Here is a 25,004-nt window from a genome sequence, read left to right as displayed (position 1 = left end):
ACAGTAACAGTACTTGGATAACCAAACTATGCCCTCTTACTTTGTGCTCAAAGCACTCCTATTAACTGATCTCAGTACTTTTCCAGCAATCTCTTATCATATGCTGATAGGAACAAATGTGATGATCTTCAGGGACAGTTTTCTCCTGCAGCTATGCTTATTTTTAGCACTGGCAAGAAATCAGATATATCTGTAAGAAACCAGATGTATCTGTGGACAGCGATAACAGTACACACTGTCTACAACACAATTTAGTCTTTTTTTTTAATTCACTACAAAGATTGCTTTGTCCATAATTCCCTTTATGGTGTCACATCACACATAGCGAAGTTGTGCGTTAGACCCGGCAAGCCAGTACGTAAAACTCTACTGCCAATCATTAGCGGACTGGAGATCCGCTGTGGCAACCCCTAACCGGGAAAAGCCGAAAGACACAAACAAACAACCACACATAGCGAAGTGTCTGGGGGTGCAATCTGTGGATGAAAGTAAGGGGGTATTTAGGGTCACTGACGAATGATTATCGGTATGGGTTGTTAGGGATCATATATGTCTCAGAGCACCATTGCCATTATTTATGTCACTTCACAGTCAAAGGTGGCATGTGCAAAATGAGGTAAAATGAGTGGTTGTACTTTTAGAAGCACATTAAAGACATAACTCATGTTTTGGCTTTCAAGCTGTTAATTTATTATTATAATTTTCCAGCGTTCCTAGAGCAGAAGAATTCAGTTTGCAACAAATTTACAATTTCTTACTTATTCTCAAGGGAAGTGGGCACATAATATATAAAATCATAAACATGCTCAGACACAAGCACAATATGGATGTATTAACTGCGAGCTCCTTAGCTGCATGGTGATAGTTTTAAATAGTTAAGTTACTCCCCAAGGCATTTTGCAGCTTTTTTTTATTTTTTTACCTAAAGTGGATCATTTATAGTGTGATCAAACATAGAAGCTAAACTTCCTATCCTAGTCTGTAGAAGTACTCTCACTGAGTTCTTTTCTCCAATGTTGGGTCAAGTGCCACACCGAGAGTTTCCTGTCTGCAGGACAGAGGACGAGAAGAAGGGATCATGACAAATGCAATGTAAGACACTGTGGCTATAAAGCACTCCCTAGAGATGCTAACTGAATTGCTGAGAGGAACAGCTCCTGATATAACTTCTGTCAAAGAGATAGTGGCAAGGCATGATCAGTGATTTGAGCAGTTAAGTGATGCCTGTCAGACCAACAGCAGGAGTTGAGAAAGCAAGTAAAACTTCCTGTGGGTCAGGCAAAGGATATGGCAGAATTAAGAACTTAAACTTGGCATCTGGAGGACAAATTTAATGATATCAAAAACAGATCAATTCGCAACAACTTAGGGGTCATTGGACTACCTGAAAGAGTGGAAGGTATGGACACTTAGATAGGAATTGGGTACCTTGTTAAAAAAAGCGATAGTCCCCCCCCATCATTAAAAGGCCACATAGAATGTTGTCCAGAAACATGAATTCTACTTATCCCAGACATATTATATTCAGATGCATTGACTTTAATGACAGGAAAAAAAATTCTAGGAGCAGCTAGAGCAGCAGAAAATAACTTGAAGTTGGGGGGGGGGGCAGGCATATGGTACACATGACTTCTGATTACACTGCTAATTTTTTTGGTTAAAGGAAAGCTATGGCACCACATTTGTGATCGGGAGAGAGAGCTTGGTTTTAGGTTATTCTTGAGATACCACAAATTAATTTTGGTTAAAAGAACTCCTTTCAGATACCTTCAGATGTGGACACCTTTCTTCAGGACTGGGTGGAGACTCATAGGAGAACTTTAGCTAAGTGAATGGAGGGGTACTGCTGAATGATAAAAACAATTCACCTAAAATCACAACGGGGCAAGAAAGGGACATTGTCACCTTTGTAACAACTTAAGCTGACAATCAGGGAGGGGAACAGCAGCATTTTTTTGACAAAAAGCTACCTTTATTCCCTTCATCAGACACTTTTACCTGGAATATTTCTAGGGTCAATACACAGGAAGGGGACACAAATGAAATGGAGCTCACACTGGAGGATATTAGGGAAAATGAAGATACTCCGCTTCATTTACAGCCTGAGATAGCTTTAAAGGACAACTAAATAAAAATAATGAATAAACTGTTTTTTTTTCTTCCTCTTGGGAATTTGAAATTTGAAATGGTAAGCAATGATGGCTTATGTGCAGGGGAGGGTTTGGGTTGATTGCGGACAAATTGCAATGCTTGGTTCGTGGGATAAATATTTTTTAAATGGTTTGCCATCAAAATGTCAGAAGACAGTTACATGAACTTGGAAAGTTTCATAATGTCAATTTCTAAATGTTTGAATCCACAACAACGAATGCACACTAGCATTTGCTGCTGTGGATTTGTCATTTTGAATGGAGATTGCACTATAGTGGGGATTGGGAAATTTACACTTTTCCTCACTGTAGCATGATCTTGTAGTGTGTATATATAAGTAGCAGGGGGTGTGAGGTGCAGGGGAGCTTGCCTCCTTGCAAAACGTTAGTAGGACATAACCAAAAGTCCAGGTAGTTTCAGTAAAGTTGGCATTGCTGACTTGTTGACTTTCCTAAATTACCACTTTTGGTTATGTGATTGTTTGGCATTTGGATTTTATGACATTTAAATTCAGGTAAGTAATCACTTGCACAAGTGTGTTGCAAGATTTTGATGGTAAACCTTTTTAAACACCTTTATTGAATTACAACTTGTGACATAGGCAAACATAAATTTATATAAAAGTAATCAAACCATATCAACAAGTTCACATTTACAAACATTATACATCCCATATACTGTTAGATAGCCTATAATCAAAGCAACATTAAATACATTATTCAATTCCTGCCTTATCTTAAACCTCGTTCCTCCTACAAAACATTTGTATGCATGTATTGTACTACAATTTCCATTTTTTTCTATGCAATTTACTCTTATCTTTTTCTAAAGATCCTGCTTCCTGTTCTTTTATCTCTGATGCAATATTCATTACTTCAAGTATAGTTAGTTTAGATTTGATTTCAATTTTCTAGTAATTGTTTTTTGGCAGCCATAAGAATTACATTTAACAAGGCCTTGCTATGTCTGGGTAATTCAGATCCTGTATCCCAGCTCAAAAATCATTTCCTTAGTTACACTCGTTTGCTAGCCCAGTATTCCTAACAGAGTACTCTGTACAGAATTTTTAATGTCTACCAACTCATTACACTTGCAGGACACATGTTCTTAGTTAACTCTTTCTTCCCTATCACACCTCCAACATTTGCCATCTACTTGAGGAACAATTCTTTGTAGTCTTCTTGGGGTATAAAAGTATCTATTTAAACTCTTCCAGGCAAAAATTCTAAATTTTCTAGATTTTATTGCATAATTGTGAACTACATGTATGTCCTACCATTGGCTCTTTGTGAATTGCTTATCAAATCTCTCTTCCCAGTCTTTTCTAACCTTTTCTGATTGACTCCTATAGTAATCATGCAATATGTCATATGTCACACTAAGTATCCTTTTTTTGATAGCAGCTTCTTTTCTATATTCAACAAAAAACTCAGCTAACATGGGTCTTTAATTTAGGATTCCTTATCCCTTTCTCTTTATCTGTACTTTCATATCAATCCCTGATAGGTAAGGCATTGAATAGCCTGCAGTCCAAATGTCATCTTGGCCTCTTCCCATTCTATTACCTTTACTTCCCTAATAATTTCTTCCCAGTAACTTAGTTCCTTTGCCATCTTCCTCCAATAAATTCCAGTGTCCTTCTGTCCATTCTCTGTACCCCTAATTGCAGTCATCCCTATAGGCAGAATCTGCTTTCTCATTTCCCATGTTGGTTCTAAGTATACGTTCTGCTACTTTATGAATATAATATTCTATATGATGAGTGTTATTCTCCTAAAGGATCTGCATCCAAAATCCAACTCTTTCCTTATTTCTTGAATTATCCTGCTTCATCATTATCTCTTTCCACTTTGAATTGTAGTTTTCTGCTTGTGTTATATATAAAAGCCTTAATTGTATAACTCTAAAATATCACTTCAAATCAAGTAATCCTAAACCTCCTTGTTCTACTGGGATGATCAACTTATCCCACTTGACTCTTGCCCACTTCCCCTCCCAAAGAAAATCCTTCAACTTTTTATTAATTACTATCCACAACATATCCTCTGTTTAATAAAAATATGACTGGCCTGTGTATAAAACTAAAGGGACTAAAAACATTTTTACTGCTTGTATCTTGCTATCCATATCCAAAGGCAAGAGCTTCCAATTTATCAGTGTTTGTATTATCTTTTGTTCAGTCTCTGCCTGCATATCCTTAGCTTCCATAACCAAATACTTTTAATTAATACTTAATTTTATCATGTCACCATAAATATGGGTGTTGCTGGACTAATTCATGTGGGAATACATAGTTGATAGCTATAGCCTTTGTTTTATATTCACTAATTCTCTATCTCGAGAAAACACAGAAATGTCTCAGAATATTCTATAACACTGGGATGTCATTTCTGGTTCAATCAGGTACAAAATAATATCATCTGCAAATAATGTCAACTTATCTTGAACACCATACCAATTATGTCTTGAATTTCTGAGTCCCTTATTTCCTTTGCAATTGTTCTAAATATAACACAAACAATAAAAGGGAAAGAGGACACCCCTGCCTGGATCCTTGGTTCAGACACAACTTATCAGACAGGAACCCTCTCACTTAGATTTTTTGCCTCTGTTCCCTCATATATCCTTCTAATTAACCTTGTTACTATGCAAGAGAATTCAAATGCTTCCACTGCCCTGCTCATAAAATCCCAGCTTATTTTGTTGAATGCTTTCCCTGCAGCAAGACCCACCAATAACAGCAATATTTTCTTATATTCTTCATCCCTATGGATCAGCATTGTTTTATTAATGTTGTCAAATGTTTGCATACCCGCCACAAAACCACATTGATCCATATCTATCAATTTTGCCATCACCATTGCCATTCTTTCAGCCATTATTGGCAGAAATACTTTATAATCATGGTATAAAATTGAAATGGGCCTATATGAAGCTGTATCAGATGGGTCTTTACTGTCTTTAGGTATCACAGCCACCACAGATGTTCATCCTTCTCTTCCTTTTAAAATACTGTTAAACAAAACCTTTTAGATCTTTATCACTTTCTTCCCTCCTAGCTTCCAAACTTTCTCCAGAATGTTGTCTATTCCTAGGGACTTTCCTGTAGATTGGTTATACATCCTCACTTTTATTTCACCTCCTCCCATTTTAACTGTTAGTTGCTGAGCCTCATCTACCTGTAATCTTTGCATAGTTAAGTGTTCCTTAAATATTTCCATGTGTGCTTTTTTTATTTCCCCGCTTCTCTGCTTTATATAAATGTTCATAAAATTTCTGAAATATCTCTAATTCCTCTACATGATCTCTGGTTATTTTCCATATTATAGGCTCCCTAAGTTTGGAAACAACCCTTTTTACTTCTTGTTGCCTAAGTTGTTGTGCCAAAAGTTTTTGTGCTCTGGAGTTATTATCAAAAAAGAGTTGCTTAACAGCAATCTTTCTAAACTCATACATATTATCCAGATACTTCCTTATTTAGCACTCTGAAATTGCACCTCTTCTTGTTTTGTGAGATTCCCCTTATTTTGTAATACTTTAATCTTTGTCAGCCCCTCTAAATAATAGTTATTACTTCTTAACCAGGTCTCTTTTTTTCTTTTATTTCTACCCTATTTTTAAACTGTACTTTCATTTTATCTCACTCACTAGCTATAACTTGCTCAGTACTTTCTATCTTCCCTAATAACTCCCAAATAATTTCAACTACCCATTCCTTAAATTCTTCTCTTTTTAACAGGTAGGTGGGGAAGAGGCAGTGTCTCATCTTTACTTTATTATGCTGCATGTGTATGTTAGTAATTATTAGCAAATTATCTCAAATAGTTATTGGATGTGGATTAACATTTTCAATTAAATGGACTTTTTCCTGTAAAGTATAATTTGTATCATGTCTGGCCTAGTTATTATACCTCGGGGATAAATGTGTAAATTCTCTCAGAGTTCCTACCATTGTAATCACATCTTTAATGCCAATTATTTTCAAACATTTCTCCAGTAGTCAGCTCTTTTGTTATATTTTCCCTTCTAGGCACCCAAGATACATCCTCATTGTTGCAAATCAAATTCCATTCCCCACATATAAGTAATATTCCCTGCTGCTGAGAGCTGATTTTTTTCTCACAAAATCTTTTTGAGCTCCAAGATAGTTTTAGGTGGAATAGAAATACATGCCAGTGCAATCTTCATTCCTTGCCATAAGCCCCTTATTACTACAGATCTGTCATTATTATCTTTTTTTCCTTCTTGTACCACTATGGTAGCTCTTCTAGCAATTAATATAAGTAATCATGTTTTTCTTTGTCCTTGACAGTTTGTAGAATATCCATGCTGAAATCCTTTCTTTATCAAATTCACATGCTTAGTACTTTCCAAATGTATCTCCTGTAGCATTGCTATACACTCTGTGTTTCTTAACATAATTCAGTATTATTTTCTTTTTGTTTATACTTGCAACACCCTTTGTATTCCAAGACAATAAGGAAAGTGTCACCATTATGGTAAGAAATCATTATTCCCACGTATTATACGTAGTACATTTTTTAAATGTCTATTTCAATCTTTTGTGATACATGCACCCATTAATGTTTGGCAGGTTAATCCTTTATAGATATATATGTTTTTCTTATCAACAGAATTGGAACCTATGCCACATTTTACAAGACTTTTTGTTTTAATAAAAACACTCAAACAAAAAAAAAGCACATACCACCAGAACACCCCCATAACCTGTTAAATCAATACAAACACACAAAACTATGTACATCTTTAAATAATGAAGTTTAATCTTCCTAACAAGAACATTTGTGCCAAATTGACAGCTAGTAACACAGGCCCTAATTAACCTGAAATTGAGGTTATCCATGCTCAGACACATTACTACTTCTGTTTCTACTTACACTAATTGATGTCTGCTCTTCTTTTATCTTTATCCCCCCTCCCCCGAGGTAAAAACTTTTTATTTATTCAACATTTGTTGACCAGGAAATTCTGACTTGGAAAGAGCTTATTTTCACTGGAGTCCTGGGGAGAAATGCTCCAGACGCCTACCTTTGGAATGTGGGTGGAAACTGGAATACCCAGTGGAAACCCACACAAATGTAGGGATGCCATGCATACTCTACATAGAAGGTACCCCAACTCAGAACTGAACCGGAGAACCTCTTGCATGAGGCAACAATGTTAACCACTGCACCACTAGCATACTCTCAGAAATTATTATCTTTTAGTCTTGAAAAAACAGTGTTCTGTGTTTTATTGTCCTAGTATCAGCTTGCCTTCATGGAAAAGTAAGTGAAAAAAGAAATATTTAATACTCAGTTGCAATCTGAAAGCAATCTGAGACATTTATTGGTAAAGGAAAGCTTTTTAGTATATTTGATGTTCTCATATTTACTTGTTTCCACTTAAAAATTGTTATTAGATTAAACCAAGGATCTTAATCCAGACCTTCACTTCTGCAAAAGTAAGAGAAAACATAGCGCTACATATGTTATGATCTGTATACTTTTGTACTCCATCCCCCACATCAGGAACTGAAGGTTACAGCCTGTTAACTTAAACATGCTTTTATATAGCTTTTCTCCTCTCTCTTTTTCTGCACAGTAATGCCTACATTTCTAAATATCAAAAAAGAAGAAAGAAAGAATGAAAGAAAGAAAGAGAAAGAAAGAAAGAAAGAAATAGAAAAGGAAGGAAAAAGCATATATTTACTTTAATAACTTTATCACATACAAGAACATCTGAAAATACTTTACTATAAAATATGCAGTTTGTATTGTGAAAAGTTCCATAGAAATACTGTTAAGAAATTAAATTGTTTTACTTACAGTTAAATTTTCCTTCCTCTTCCTCTACCCATCAGAGTCCTTTCCTTCCTCTTCTACCACCCATCAGAGTCCTTCCAAATATTAATGACATGAAGTGAAGCAAATGTATTTAATTAATTTCTTCACAAGTTTAATAAAGTCAACAAAAGTCTGCGCTTTCCACTGATTCTTATACAGCCATAATTCCAAATGTGATTGATGATTTGCAGGCTCAGATTTATTCACTAATTTCCATGTTGCTGGTCTTCTTTCTGTTCATTTCCATCCTTCATATCCAGATTCTGGTTCATTTCAACAATACTCCTGAGTCTTATGGTCAATGTCTATGCTTGTCTCTGTCTCTCAAGCATTTTCTTTTGGAACAGTGAAATGGTTTCACTGGCAAAGTCTCTCCATATGCTTTATTATCAGAAGAATAAGACGCACTGTTCCCTTCTGCTTAATGGCTCCTTTTTTTGTTGGACAAACTCTTGTATTTCCTGTTTAAACTGTTCTGGATCAAAAAATGAATTTGTTCCTCCAAGGAAAAAAAAATATTCTAAAGACATCTGGATACTGCATCTTAAATCTCACACTTGCCTCTTGACATTCCCTGATTACTGGAATAAATGTGTTTCTTTTCTGCCTGGTGTACATTGAATAATCATTTTCCACAACCACTCTGCTATATCCATTTTTAATATGTTGTCATTTTCCCACAGTTTTATCAGGATCAAGTATTTCTGTTGGCAGGTTTGCATATTTACTAATAAAGGTCCTGGCTACTTTTTTCACGGCCATATTTGAAGCATACACATGATGTGCCCTTTCAATTAATTCTTCCTGTGGAATATCACTTCAGGTGCTTATTTGTGCCTTCATAAAATTAATACTGTCTGTTTATTCTAGTTTCTCTGGTACAGCAGAAAATCTCAGATTTGCCCTACATGCTTTGTCCTCTAATTCTACCAAGCTAGTCTTTTCTTCATTGCAACTTTTGATTTTTGCAGTTTTATCAGCTTCTCTAAATATCTGTTTAAACCTCCCTCCATTTTTTTCAGCCTTTTGTTATTTGAGTTGATATACTCCTTCAGTGTTTCATTTATTTCAGTTATCTCTGAGCATATTTGACATATTTTTCCTCTAGATTAGTAGAAGCCCTGTTTTTATTTATTTATTTTATTTATTGCATTTGGTTACCGGGAAAGTCCACTGGGCCATAAAGTGCTATTTTCAGTGGAGCCCGGGGAGAAAAGCTCCACAGAGATATGCAGAGATGTATATATACAATTAGCTAAAGCACAAGATACAGTGCCAAAGTTCCAGAAAGGTAACATATATACAATTACATAAAGCAAAACTAATAGTGCAATACATGCAATGAGAATAAACACAAATACAAGATAACAGTTGTGTCTGGTTTGAGTCTTGCACCAAAGCTTGAACTTGAACTGCTTTTTGCTAAACAGCACCAGGATTCTTCACAGGCAGTGCTTTTTCTTCATATGTTTTACTACTGTTTTTGCTACTTTTCTGCAAAAAAAAATGTAAGCCTGTCCCAATACAGATTTGCTGTATCCAGGACTGTATGTAAGCTTCTGAGCCCCCCCACGCCTTTCTGTGTTGGAGGGAAGCATTCTAGCTTATGAGTAGGAGTGGTAAGCACTATGTAATCTGTTTACCACATAAAGAGTGGTTCTGGCCCAGAAATTGTAGTTATTGGCCATCTGGGCAATCTTCTATCTCTTTCAACTTTCTGATTTGAAAGCCTGCATTTGTACATGTTTCTGTCCTGTAACTTGTCTAGTGCAGATACATATTCTTAGTTTTAGCACTTAAATATGCTTATTCATGCTCAGCACTTGTTTAGAACTTGTTAGCACTAAATAAGCTACTAATTACTATAGCAGTCAATCTTCCTCATTACCTAGAGGAAAACAGTTTTTGTACTTACTTTTCTCACTTAATTAGAGAAAAACAGCTCTTGTACTCACTTTCCTCACTTATCTAGAGGAAAATATTTTTTTATTCAGGTATGTCCAAGGGTCAGCTCCCAATGTTCTCTTCTGTCTATCTGATGAATCTAGGCATCTTAAGGCAATGTAGAAATTGCCTCGTGTACACAGACAACCATCTCCTCCTACCACCCAACACTACAACATGTGAGAGATGCACTTATCTAGCCAAACTGGAGGTAAAGCTGTCTCCAACCAAGACTGAACTTGACAGTCATGAGGAGAAGGTAAACATTTGCACCACACCACACTCATCACATAGTGTCACTAAATCTACACCACCAAAATCCACACATAGTAACACAAAAACAATCGCGGAGGCTCTCAATAATAATCTGTCTAAGCAACAGAGCCCTCCAAATCAGAAACACAAGCAACTTCCATCCCCCAACGCAACCCAAATGACACATAGCCCACACACTCAGTGTGTGCCACTCAACCACAGCCAATAAGGCAAAACAACGTACCCAACACACTAGTCATAGGTGACTCTATAGTCAGGCACATTGATGTCCCACTCACCAGGCTAAACAAGGAGAAGGTTACTGTCAGCTGCCTGTCGGGTGCCAGGATCCACCACATAACCCATGCACTCAGGTCACTCCACAACAAGAACAAATATGACTCTGTCATTGTCCATGTTGGTGAGAATGACCTGAGAAGTACCTCCCTGGACTACATGAAAAGCGACATGGAAGAGCTCTCCGATCTTGCAGCCCAGGCAGGTATGAACCTAGCCCTGAGTAGCATCCTGCCATTGCCCAGAATGATACCGCAGTACAAGAACAAAATGATTGACTTCAACAATTGGCTAAGCTTCTGCTGTCATTTTAAGGGGATGCAGTATCTGTCTGCTTGGGATGACATGGTCGACAGATCACGATGCTTTGCCACAGATGGCCTGCACCTGTTGCTGCTGGGATTCTGGATATTGGCTAAGGCTCTTGCTGCCCCTATAGTGGCTTTTTTAGGCAGGGTTCAAATAACAAATTCATCACCATAACAGGAACAGGCAAGCAAAAACTGAGGGTAATGCTACTCAATGCTACAAGTCTAAATTTCAAAATGCACTCACTTGAGGCACTCCTTAGAATGGAGAACATCGATATCTGTGCAGTGACTGAGACCTGGTTCAAGGCTCCAGAGAGCACTCCTGCACTACCAGGCTATAACTCATACCACACTTTTCGGCCATATAACTTGGACCGAAACACCAAAGGCGGAGGTGTGTCCATATTCATTAAGGATATCCACACCTCCAGGCTAGTTGCTCAGCATAATGCATCCGAGGTTATCCAAGTGCAACTAACTCTGGGCAAAACTGCAATCCAAATTGTAGCTTGCTACAGATCCCCCACCATGCCCCAGGATTCCCACTCCTCTTTTCCTGATGTACTGGAAAATATTAGGGTTCAACCAAACACCCTAATAATGGGCGACTTCAACTACCCCACCATTAACTGGGAAAACTAATCGTGTACCAACTCCTTAGCTTAATGCTCTCTGGAATTCATAAACTCTAATGCCCTAGATCAACTTATCCACACCCCCACTAGGGGCAACAATATCCTAGACCTAGTCATAACCATCATGAGTGACCAGTGTTCCACACCTGAAGTCAACCCTCATTGATCTGATCCGACCATATCACCCTTGATATCCACATCCCGCCCCCACCCCCCATTAAGGAAACCACAGTAAAAAATTTCTCCAAAGCCAACTTCATGCTTCTTAAGACAGAAGTGATGAACTTCATGACACCCATGTAGATGGACAATACAGTTACAACTGCTGAATCCTACACAAATGCACTCTATAAGCACTTACACGAGTGCATGGATTGTGCTATCCCAAACAGAACCAAGACGCTATCCTCCAAAAAAAGGAAGCCAATCTGGTGGTCCCCTGCCATAAACAAACCGTACAACAGAAGGAAGAAACTGTTGCAAAAGAGAGTAAAATCCCATGAGTGGAGGAGCTCCCTGGTCAGGCTCAGTAAGAATCTGAGATCCCTTATAAGATCATCCAAAGCTAGCTACAAAAACAAAATTGCCACTAAATCCAAGTACAACCACAAAGCATTCTATAACTATGTCAAGAATCTAGATGGCAACACCCAGATCTTCTCTGAGTTACAGCACAAAGGCATGAAAACTTCAATGCTAACTTTACCCCCCTCTTACCCCCTAGAGGGCCCATATCTATACAGAAAGAATGCAGCGTCTCTGTAATCACAACTATGCAGGTAAAAGCTGCACTCTCTAAAGCCAAAAACACAGCATCCATGGGACCAGACAACATCCCAGGCTGCATTTTACACAAACTTCAGAACGAACTAGCTTCCCACTTAAGCACCATGTTCAATAATAGCCTCGCATCAGGCTTTGTGCCCACTGAATGGCACACAGCAACAGTTATCCCACTCCACAAAGGGGGAGCCACCACTGATCCCGGGAACTATCGACCTAATAGCCTGACGAGCCTGGTCTGCAAGGCCATGGAACATATCATCATGGAACGCATAAACAAAGACATTGGTAACCTCCAAACTCTGGATCCCATCCAGTTCAGGTTTGTGAAAGGCAGATCATGCCTCCTGAACCTGATCAAATTCTTTGAGGCAGTCACCATAGCTGTGGATGAGTGTAAGGTGGTTCACACAGCCTATCTTGACCTTGCCAAGGCTTTCGACACCATCCCCCATTCTGGAATTATAGCTAAACTCACTAAACTAGGTATAAATCCCTACATCACAAGATGGGTTGCCAACTGGCTCACTGACAGAACCCACACTGTAAAAGATGCAGACTCCAAATCTGACCTCAAAGCAGTGACAAGTGGAGTACAACAAGGTTACGTCCTGGGACCTCTCCTGTTTGGTATCTACTTCTCTGAAGAACAGGCTAACACAGAAGGCCTTTGGCTAATGAAGTTCGCAGATGACTGCAAACTAGAAGCCATAGTCAAGTCCCCAAATGATGTGGACATCCTACAGAAGGGCCTCACTGAGACAGATGCCTGGTGTCAGAGCCATGGCCTCCAGCTCAATGCCAAAAAGTGCAGTGTCATCCCCTTTGGTAAAAACTCTGTACCCATGAACTACCACATAGGCAGCAATCTACTTAACACCAAATGCGTGATAAGAGACCTTGGGACCCAGGAGGACAGTAGTCTCTCCTTTGATAGTCACATCACCACAGTAGTCAGGAAGTCCTTCTATATGGCACACCTCATCATAAAAGGGTTCTCATCCAGGAAAAAAAGAGATCATTGTTCCCCTCTACTCGACACTCATTAGACCCATTATAGAGTGCAACGCCCTTTTTGGAATGTACCTCACAAGACATCTGCAGCAGCTGGAAAGGCCACAGAAGTACCTCACAAAGAGGATTACTGGCCTCAAACAAATGCCCTACACTGACCGCCTCAAAAAACTCTAGCTTTACTCCATAGCATATCGCCTACTCCGAAGTGATCTCTGCCTAACATATAAAGCTATGTCAAACCCAGAGCTGTTGGACATGCTACACCTAAAGAAATCCCAATCCCTCAGAGCTACATGCTCTAGGGACCTAAACCATGTCACCACAATAAACAGGACATGCTGGAGGGATAGATTCCAGTCCCAGAGACTTCCTACACTCTGGAACAAGCTACCCATCTATGTCAAGCAAAGTTCTTCATTAGCACTCTTCAAGAAAAATCTTGATGAGTGAATGGGAAATAGGAAATACACCCCAGGGATCACTTCTGTGTCTGTGCTTAACAGTGGCACAGGAAAATAACTTTCTTGGGTGGCGTAAGCCATGGAACCTTGTTGGCTAGGCTTACATAGGCCCTTGGGCCAATAGCCTATTACCTACCTATGAACCTATATTTTCTGGCTGATTTTCCTTCAGACTCTTTTAGTTTCTTCTTTGTAGGCATGCAGGCAGTGCACTTACTAGCCAGTAACTGAATTTTACTCAAGCTGACAATATCACTAGCCATTGTTTCTCAGTTTCTGTTTTCACACTGGGAGAGCTGAAAGTTAAGCTATTGATCGGTGTGCAGCCCTCTTGGAAGTCCTGATTCATGGGAAATTGTTGTAAATTGTGTATCTTATAGAGTTACAACGGTTATGGTAAGGTAAGTTTGGTTTACTAACTGTGTAATGGACATGCAAATATGGGTATCACTTGCATAAGTGTATAAACTCAGCTGTACCAGAAAGAACAAAGCCAGAGCCCCAAGTTAAAACAAACTGCCATGGTGGACATCTAGCATCAACAAACTTTACAATAAATGCAAACATTTGCTGTCCAAGAAAAGAAAGACAAGGCCCCAACAATGGAAAACCACCCTCCTCAGCCTCAACAGGCAAATAAGACAATTTGTCAAATCCTCCAGGGGCCCCTTTGACAGAAACATAGCAAGTACAGCCAAGGATAACCATAAAGCCTTTTATAGCTATATACATAACCTAAAGGGTAGGACCCAAGCATGTGCGGACCTAGTGGCCAATGGTATCACACACACTAAAACCCCCAGAGATAGCAAACCTGCTATTGGATAGGTTTGGTTAAAATTTCACTCCCTTATCCCCTCCTAACTTGCAACAATCCTTCCCCCACCCTACATATCTGAAAAGCAGGTCCTCAAAGCCTTGTCAAGGCAAAACACACAGCCTCTGTGAGACCAAATGACATCCCAGGCTGTCTTCCAAACAGGTTAAAACATGAACTAGCATCTCCAATAAGTGCCCTTTTCAATCATAGCCTAACCACAGGCTTTGTTCCTGTGGAATGGAGAACAGAAACAGTTATTCTGATCCACAAAGGTGGCCTAGCAACAAACCCATAAACTTGACTAGCCTCATCTGTAAGGCCATGGAATGTTTCATTATGAACCTCATAAATAAAGACATAGGTGACCTCCAAACCCTGAATCTTACCCAGTTTGGCTTCATGAAGGACAGTTCCTGCCTGTTAAATCTTTGAAAATGTGACCAAGGCCACTGACAAGGGCAAGCCTGTGCACACAGCATACCTCAACCTGGCAAAGGCTTTTGGCACAATCCCACATTCAGGCATTACTGATAAACTTAAACTGAATGTAAACCCCTTAATTGTAAGATAGGTTGCCAACTGGCTCACAAACCAGACACATACTATCAAACTGGGTGACTCCACATCAGCCAGCAGACCTGTTACCAGTGGGGTACCACAGGAGTCAGTGCTGGGCCCCCCTACTGTTTGGTATATACTTCTCAGAAGTTCAAGTCAAAACTAAGGGATTGTGGCTAAGTTTGCACACGACTGCAAATTAGGTGCAATCACTGAATCTCCAGATAATATCAGTATACTCCAGGAGGGTCTCCTGCAGACTAACGACTGGTGTGTGTTAGTCACAGTCTCAAAATGAATGCAAATAAATGCATCACCATTCCCTTTAGCACAAACAATGTCCCCTCACACTATCAAATCAACAACAACAATACCCAAAGTACCCATGAAATAGTAAGGAACCAGGGATCACAAGTTGACTGCGACCTTAACTTCGACCACCATGTGTCTACTGTAGTAAGGAAACCTTTCTACATAGCACACTTGATTAGTAAAGGCATTGCCTTGAGAGCAAAAGAAGTTATAACCCCCACCTATGCTCGGCACTTATCCAGCTCATAATTGAGTATAACGCCCCATTTAGCATGTACCATACTAAGCACCTGCATCAATTAGAAAGACCTCAGAGGTTTCTAAGAAAGACGATCAAGGGGCTCCAGCATGTGCCTTATATAGACCAACTAAAATCTTGTCACTATACTCCATATTGTATAGACTTCTTAGGGGAGACATGCCTGGCCTACAGAGCAATCCAAGACCCAAACCTAATGAACTTACTGGATATCCATAAATCAAATGTGACTAGAGCTAACAATTCCAGGGACCTGAATATGGCAGATGACTTAAATAGGACATGCTGGAGGGACAGATTTATCTCCCAGCAACTGCAGCATCTTTGGAACAGGCTGCCAATTCATGTAAAACAGAGAACCTCTATAACACTGTTCAAGAGGAAGTTGGATGAGTGGATGGGGCACCATAAATTCTTACCGGGGATAGAGCCCACAACGCTCCTGGACATGGGCAGTCATCACTAAATGCAATCTTAGGTATTGACTAGCATTTCTATGGTATTACATTTGAATGAAACAGCTAGGCTTAAAGTGACTTGCGGGTCGATAGCCTAGTAATCTCCTATGATCATATGATCATATGAGATTTATGTACCATTCTGCAGGGAGGAAGAGAGTATTGCCTTTGGGGGGATGCAAGGCAGTGATTGGCTTTATTAAATGTCAAAATGTTGAATTATCCAGGCAAGGTGAAAGTGATCCTTTCCTTACTGGTCAGGAACTCAATTAAAGTGGTGTATTTACAAGAAACAAAACTGAAGGCTAGCAGTTCTTGTCAGAATAAATAGTGAAAGGTAAGGTATATAACAGTTGCCCCACCTCAAATAAGAGAGGAGTTTGTATCTACTGCATTCATGAATAAGATGGGAAGTTTTGTTTATTAAGACTGAGGGGAAACAGCAGATGGGTAGTGTTAGGTGTGCAGAGTGAGCTTGGAAAGCTCGCATTGGGTTGTTACTATGGGATATAATAAGGACAATATTAAGTATTGGGAGGGATTTATAAATTACCTTAAACCATTACAGTTGGAGAAATACTGTTTTTGCTAGGTGGTGACTTTAATATGATGATAGACCCTTGGATGGACAGACTGCCAGCTGGACTAGAAAGATATCCCTGTTAAGGCCAAGGTGGCGAAACTGGCTATGGAAAAGTTAAAGATGATAGCATGACATGCTTTACATGCAGAGTTGAAACACTACATGTCTTTTTGGACTGGGTCAGGACGAGCTGATATGATTGATATGATTTGAGTTTCTAAGGAAATAATCTCTAATGCAAGTGAAAGCAAGTGCCCGCCAATAACTTTATCAGATCATTCACTGGTATGCACAGCTCTAAATTTTGAGGGGACTAGACTGTGATACACATAGAATTTTGACCCACATTTATTTGAGAATAGATAGTAAAAAAGAAATAGTCAGAATTACTTAAGGATTGATTAGAGACAACTTAACAGAGAAGTGGGTAGAGTTTAAAGGGGCAGTTAGGAGGCAGTGTCAGAGTTTTTTCAAGGCATGTCATCATGTTAAGAGGGAAAATCTCTCCAAGTGCAAAACATGTCTGAAGGACTTGTTAATCAAATTTAAGGCCACTGGACATAGGCACAAGGCATTGTGGAGTAAGATCAGGTATACACAATCTCTGAGTAAAGCAGTTGAAATGCAGAAGTTACAGGAGAAATGGGAGAGGTACAAAACTTTTTAATTGGATGAGAGGTTTCACTTCTTCCAAGGTACTTCTTAGGAAGTGTCAAGAAAGAATGAGTGAGTTGGCTGTAATGGGTTTACATAATACTGATGGGAGAGTTCCTATGGATAGCCATAAAATAAATGAAATCTTTTATAGGGAGTATGGATATGCACACTTATCAAGGAATTCAGCTTCGTATGTAGACTGTACTCAATTTTGTCTAAAATTAGGAATAATAAGTTATCGGATAAGGATTGTCTAGGGCTGAAAGAGGATATATCTTTGTTTGAAGACAAATTTCCCATTAAGGAACAAATGGGAACTAAAGGGAATGCAGCTAGTTTAGATGGGTTGATTCCTGACTGCTGTAAATTACTGGCATATTTTGAAAGTGTATAGAGAGGGGCATTTCCAATGTGAGGCCACTATGGCTAAGGTAATATTTTTCCTTAAACCAGGGAAAGATAAACAATGTGATAGTGATTATTGACCGATATCATTGCTATAACTGGAGGTTAAAATAAATATGAAATTTCTAGCCAATTAGATAAAGTTCTTCCACATTACCTTCTGACAAATCATCGGGTTTTATTAAATAAAGGGCTGAGAGCCCAGATCTACTCCATTTGTGGTCAAACATTCAAAGGCAGGAGCATCACTTTTAGAAGAAATCATGTGCTGATGTGATCATCTGCAAAGGAATTTCCTTTGGATTTGCAAGATAAAATGGGTTACCCTCCTCATTTTGTGGTGAAATGCTAGTTATTGTATAGACAAATGTCAGCATGTATTTTCATTATTGGCATTTTATCTAAACCCTTGACTCTCCAGATAGGTACAAGACAAGGATGCCCCACTCCCCACTGTTCTTTGTAGTGGCTATGGAGGCATTGGATGAATACTTGAGCTCAGCACATGCTGGGGAAGCAGTCATGCAAATAGACTCAATGCCCACGTTGTCATCCTGGTTTGTGGATAATTGTGTGGTTTGGCTTGTATCACCACACTCCAGCTTTCTTGGTGTATTTAATTATTTTCAAAAGCCAGCAAGGATGTCAGGTTTAAAATTGAACATCTCTAAAACTAAATTATTCCCTCTGATACAACAGGCATGTAAGGAACTCTGAGAATAGGAAGAGACACCCTGTACAGTTATTACAAGGGAAGGATACCTAGGAATTTGGATGGACATACATTTATCAGAAATTGTTACACTGAATTCTAAATACTATCAAATGTTTTGGACATAAACAAAAGATTATGGGAGAGACAAAATTGCCATTTTTTGAGTTAGGTGCACATTGTTAAAAGTTTTTTTTTTCCCAAGATTTTATTTAGTATGAGACATCTAACTCATGTAGTGTTCTCTTCATATGTGAAGGGATAGCGAAAATTACTGATTTTTTTTTTTGGGGGGTGCAATAAATTTAGGATAGCTAGGAGAAAATGTTTTGCTCCTATATGACAAAATAGGTTTCTGTAGACCTGGTCTACAAAGTTATGATAAATCAGTTATAGGCTGGCAAGAAGTTAGAACAAGAAGATCATCTAGCTGATATGGTTCTATATGGAGGTTCAAAATATATGGATTTCAGGTTTATTTAAGCCTGCTGCTTTATCAGGCAAAGTCTAGGACCCAGGGTGGTTAGAATATTGGTTTGAAAAGCCATTTGCATGTGAACATAGAGAGCCTAACAAGGATAAGATCATTGCCTACATCATATTTGTGGGTGAACCTGGGGATCTATATTAATAATCAAGAGATTTTTTTTGGCTTAGTTAGATTCGTAAAGGGTTTTTTTGTTGAAGATTGTATGGTTGGTACAGATTTCCCATTCTGTATTTCACAGGGCATTACTGAGAAAGGGGAAAGTTGGTCAAAAATCCAGATGTGAAAATGGTGACAGATCCAAAGCTGTATCTCTAGGCTCCATATTTGTAAGTCAGTGACAATTTCATGACTAGAGAAGTACTTAGGACATAAACTGGAGCTGGCAGGCAACAGGACAACTAGGTAAGGCTAAAGCACTTTTATTCCCAATTTAGACAAATGGAACTGGGGTAGTCGGGTTAGTATGTGAGAAATGGGAAGACATGTTACACTGTCAAATCATGGGACAAGATTAACATGATATGGGTCAAGCATTATCTAGCAGGTTCCTATCCCCATGGTGAGATTTATGGAGTTTAAGTGGATACATTGTTGGCAACACTCTCCAGTTTTCCTGAAAGACAAAATAAAAAGGAAAGGGTAAGTACAGGAGGTATGGTTCTTGAAGACTGGATTATTTGTACATGGTATGGTTTGTGATAAAGTTAGTATGCTTTGGACCACATTAATTGATGCCCTCAGGAGGGCATTACAAGCAACCCTTCCTCATTCAATAGATGTCCATTTTGGCTTCAAGGTATCCCATCACATTGACATGTACAGCCTGGAGCTGGTTGAGCATGACTTTGGCCACTTTGTTGGGGCCATGATAGAGAAGTTAAAAGGAGCCCCTGCAGACTGGATCAAGGCATTTTTAGTTATATATGATAAGTTCAACATTTGGCAGCCTAAAAAGATAGATTATAAAGTATGGAATGAATATTTTTCCATATTTATTTTTTCCTTAAGTAATTATTGCTATAGAAATACTGTAAGCTACATGGGCTTTGTATGCTTTTTGGTTTTGAGTAAAGAGAATATGTTTAATAAAAATATATATATTTGATCTTACAAAATAAGAATGAAAGCTGGTATTTGTATTCCTTACAGTGATTATTTGTAATATTTGAAATGTTATTACAGTAAAAACAAAAATCAAAGAAAGCATTAATGTGACGTGTTCTGACACTCAGAAATTCAATTTGCAACTTTTCTGTTACCTTTGCACCTAAAATCACAACCTAATGACAGTTTGTAATTGAATATTCAGATTTTTTTTTGTCCAAATAATTTTTCTGGAAAATGTCACAGTGTTTCAGAGATACAACAGTATGTTTATAGTTTGCATCAAAACACTTACATCACCACTGCAACATGGCAGGCTGCAATGTTGCATTATACTCAGTTTCCCATTATGTGTACAGTATCAGTGAAACCCCTAAAGGTAGAACAGCAATTGTAGTTGCCTTTCTGTAGATGAATATGCTATAGGTACTCTAGGAATATATCATCAAGAAATCTGAAGGGGTGACTTAGACATATATGCTTTTATATAAGCACCATAGCTGTGATTTCAAAGTTGTTCACTGTCACAGAATAATATTTACAATTATATGCCATTTCTATCATAGGTCTTCTTTTGAACTTCTGCTTGGCATGCTGACTAGCACAACGGCAAGCAATATTTCTTAATTGAGTTTTTATTGCATCAGAACTAAAAACTCTGTACATTTTATCAGAAAAAAACCTATACATTTTTTCTTTTGTCTCAATCATGCAGAACCCAGATAACTCCACTGAATGTGCAGAAATGTATACTACCCCACTGTACCTGCATGTAAACAGCTGCATAAATAAAGCTGTACCCTGTAGGAACAAGTGCAGGGCAAACTTCAGAAACAAATCCACATGATGGAATTATAATAACAACAAGCTTTGCAATATAAGGAAAATATTTTTGACCAAGCGTGAGAAGAACAATTCCTAAAATGCTAGAGCATTCTTTACTGAAATAAACAAACAACTCAGGAGCTTAATAAAATCCAGCAAAGCCAAGTTTGAGGCTAAAAGAGCTACCCAAGCCAAAGACAATCGCTAGGCCTTTTTAAGTTATGTTCATAATCTCAAAGGCACAACTCAACAAATCACTCACCTGGTTGTGAATAATGTTAACTGCACTGAGGGTGAAGATATAGCCAACCTAATGGCTGATAAACTAATTAACTCCACTGAAAACATGTAAAAAATAATAAAGCACAAAGACCAGCTCACAGGAACAGACTACACTTTAATATGAGCACTTTCGTAAGCGTAAAACTATCTGACTTCTTCAGATTCTTCAGAAAGCGCTCATATTAAAGTGCAGTCTGTTCCTGTGAGCTGGTCTTCGTGATTTATTATTTTTTGTAAGTTTAATTTGTGTTTTGTGCTTCCACTGAAAACATGGAAGCATACACCACCACACTGTACCAGCAACAGCTGTAGATTCATGTCAACTCATCAAAGCTAATTTTGACAAATGAAAAAAAAATAAATAAAACTATTAGTCAAAACACCCTTTGATGAACAACTCAAGAATTATGTTTTTTGCAGTGAGGCAAGCACCCCTTCACCCCCTATGTGGGGGTCAGCCCCACCCCCACCCCCAGACTTATATTTACCAACTACAATGTCACACAACAGTGAAGAAAGACGCAAACTCCACTGTCATTGAATGCAAGTTTTGTGAACAATTGCATGGTAAACTCCAGAAACCAACCAATATGATCAAACCATAATATCAACAAGCTTTATAATAAAAGGAGGACATTTTTGACCAAACATTAACAACAGTAATTTGCAGACTGCTACAGCCCCTTTCACTGAAATTCCCAAACAACTGAGGAGCTTAATAAAATTTACCAAAGACAAGTTTGAGGCTAAAATAACTACTAAAGCCAATCACAAGGCTGTTTTGTCATGTTCATAATCTCAAAAGCACAGTGCAGCAATGCACTGAGCTGATTGTGAATGACGTTACCTACAATTAGACATAGCCACATAAAACAAACTTCATCCTTGTACATTTGCAAGTGCAACTTAGATCTATGGATGGGAAACAGGAAATTTATCCCAGGACTGCCCTCTGTACTATTATTGAACAGGTACAGATCATAAATGCTTTATCCCATGCATGGGTCCTCTCAGATTATCTATGAAATGATCCCAGTCATTCTCATTAAGACTAGTATATAATTATCGACCATGGGAAGGGTAAGGCCAATCTATAGAAATAAATGGGATAGGTTATTTCAAGAGCAAAAAGGGAAATATACTTAAAATAGCCCACAAGGGAAGCTAACCAAGTATTTACCTATGAAGCTATCAGGCTGAAGATACAGCCCAATCGACTGACCAATAAATTCAGCTCTTACGCTAATCCTCTCTCTCCTTTCTCCCCTCCATCTGTTCCTCATTATATACCTGGCTCACCTCCAGTTATCACACAAGACCAAGTCCTAAAAGTACCATCAAAAGCTAAAAATACTTCATCAGTGGGTCATGACAATATCCCTGGATACATGTTTAATAGCATGAAGGCATGAAGCATAATTTAGCCACTCCCCTAACAACACTGTTCAACCTCAGCCTCCAAACAGATTTTGTATCAAGCAAATGGAGAACAACTACAGTAATTTCCCTGCATAAACAAGGACCTTTTACAGACCTAGGCAATTACAGACTGGAAAAGGAAACCACTACCTCATTATCCAAATCTTCTATTTAAAGGAAAATTCATAATCTCACTAGTCACATGAGAAGTCTTATAAAGAAAGTTACAGCATGAAGGACCTGCATGCTACTCAGCTGAAAATGTCTAGCAAACTAAAAGCTGATAGAGCAAAAAGCTGAATCCATTGCTAACATCTCTTTTCTTATATTGACTATGTCTCAAGATTCAGAGACTCTTCTTCCAAACATGTGCCAGTTGTCTTTCCAGGTCATCTTCCTTCTCCAGGATTGCAGCCTTTCCCAGCTCCATCTTATCTTCTCAGTCACCAGTCTGACATACTCTTATTCCAATGGAGAATGATGATGACAAGTTTGCAGAATCCATTAAAAAGCTATAGGCTCAGTGTCAGTGGGCAGCAAACTCCAGTGAGACCAATGTAAGTCTTACCTGGCATCTCTCCCCAGGTGCCAACTTCATCAATGCCTGCAAGATAGATATAGTTCCAGCTGATGTCAGTTCAATGGGTAACACCTACACAGTCATCTGTTCCACTGATGATGGTCTATCTGATGTCAGTTTTATCCACATTTACTCACTGGAGCTTGATTGGACATACTCTTTTTCTAGAAGTATACATTCTAGTTATGTCTATTATATTCCAACAACGTTATGCTGAAATGCAAGGAGTATGTCTCTTGGCTCATTATTATAGTGAGGAAGGCTGTCTCAGCCAAGACCTGCTATGCAAACTGCCATCTTTAGTTCAGCCTTTTGCCCTTTGCTGTAATGCTGTTTTTGCCATGCATCAGCCAGATCTTCATCCTCCTCTTTTTCCATTGAGATTTTTTTCTCTGTCAGTCACCTTCCTGTTTCTGTATTTGCAGATCAATCCAGCATGTCAGAAAGGGTTGCAGAGGTTTCCCATAGTAAACATACCTACAAATGTTACTGAAGTACCAAATCAGAGTTATAATTAGGGTGGGGTAAAGATGGAGGCTGTTGTATGAGCATGCTGCCTGGGGGCTTGATTGGCAGGTACTGATAATGTGGGAGTGCAGTGCCAACATTGATTTATGAAACCAAGAGAATAGGTCAACTTCATAAATTAATGCCGATACTTAATTTGTGATCAGGTGCGAGGTGAGTGTGTAGTAACTACATCAAGCTGATTGTTGCAATTTTAGCAAGCGGCATGCTACAGTTACAGGAGAGGAGAAGAGTTTTGGGGATCTGAGGAGGGGTGCAAATGACCAAGCTATGGTTTTGCACAAAATCTTTAGAGCAACTCTAGGATTACGAGATAGAAGACAGTGATAGGAAGGAAGAGAGGCTCACCCCTCTTCGTCGCCATCAGAGAATCCTAAATTAGGTGAGATCTTAAATCAGATACAGAAGGGTCATGGCCTGCTACATCCGGTTTTCCCTCACAAAGAATACTCAAAAAAAACTTGTAGGAAAGAGCAGTTCTCCTCAGTGGTTCTGTCTCTGGTGAACACAAAGTTACTCTGAACTATATCTGTTACACTTAGTCACTGTGGACCTAGTATCAAGAAAAGAGGAACACATTTTTTTTGTTCTCCTATGCAGCTTTCATTATAGATGTAAACCTCTAAACTGGATCTCTTTGTTTCTGTAGTGGCTGTCAAGATGAACTCTTTTCAGAATTTGGCTATATATCCCCCAGACCAAGTCACATGGGGTCTTGAAAGTCAATGAAGTAAGGGGCTGTGTCCTCCACTTTAACCATAAGGGCGTTAAATGCCCAACTTTAATTATGTCCCTTCATTAAGTCTTGTTAGATAAATTATGTAGTTCTACTGAGAAAATGCCCATCAGGACCTTAAGGAAAGAATTAAGATCCAGACTTCCAAAACTTCTTTTGCTATCAGCCTGATAGCATGAATGGGGTATGATACAGCAGGTATTTTGACATGGGCAGTAGAATCTAGACTAGCTGTATGTCAGCACTCCTGACTCTGCCTTACTATGACTCTTCCGTATTCTACAACATACAATGTCACTTCAGTCTGTTTGGTCTCGAACTTCGTGTCCCTTAACAGATGGTCCAGAAATCAGTAAGAAACTTAAATACATTAATTAAATAGGAATCCCTTATACCATAGAGGGAAAAATGTCACCCCGAGAAGTGCTCTTTTGTCAGAATGTAGAGTAGCCAGCATGGCAGCAGAAACTGTGTTTCCATGGAAACCTGCAATCACAGCAGCCGAAAACCCATGCAAGCCAGCAAATCTCTTTGGCTGGCACCCAACAAAAGTAGAGACTCAGAAGATGAGATTAT

This window comes from Protopterus annectens, chromosome 17.part0 (genome assembly GCF_019279795.1).
Source record: "Protopterus annectens isolate FY-2018-M chromosome 17.part0, PAN1.0, whole genome shotgun sequence".
In the NCBI taxonomy this organism is placed as follows: Eukaryota; Metazoa; Chordata; order Ceratodontiformes; family Protopteridae; genus Protopterus; species Protopterus annectens.
Note: the sequence above shows the minus strand (reverse complement) of the source record.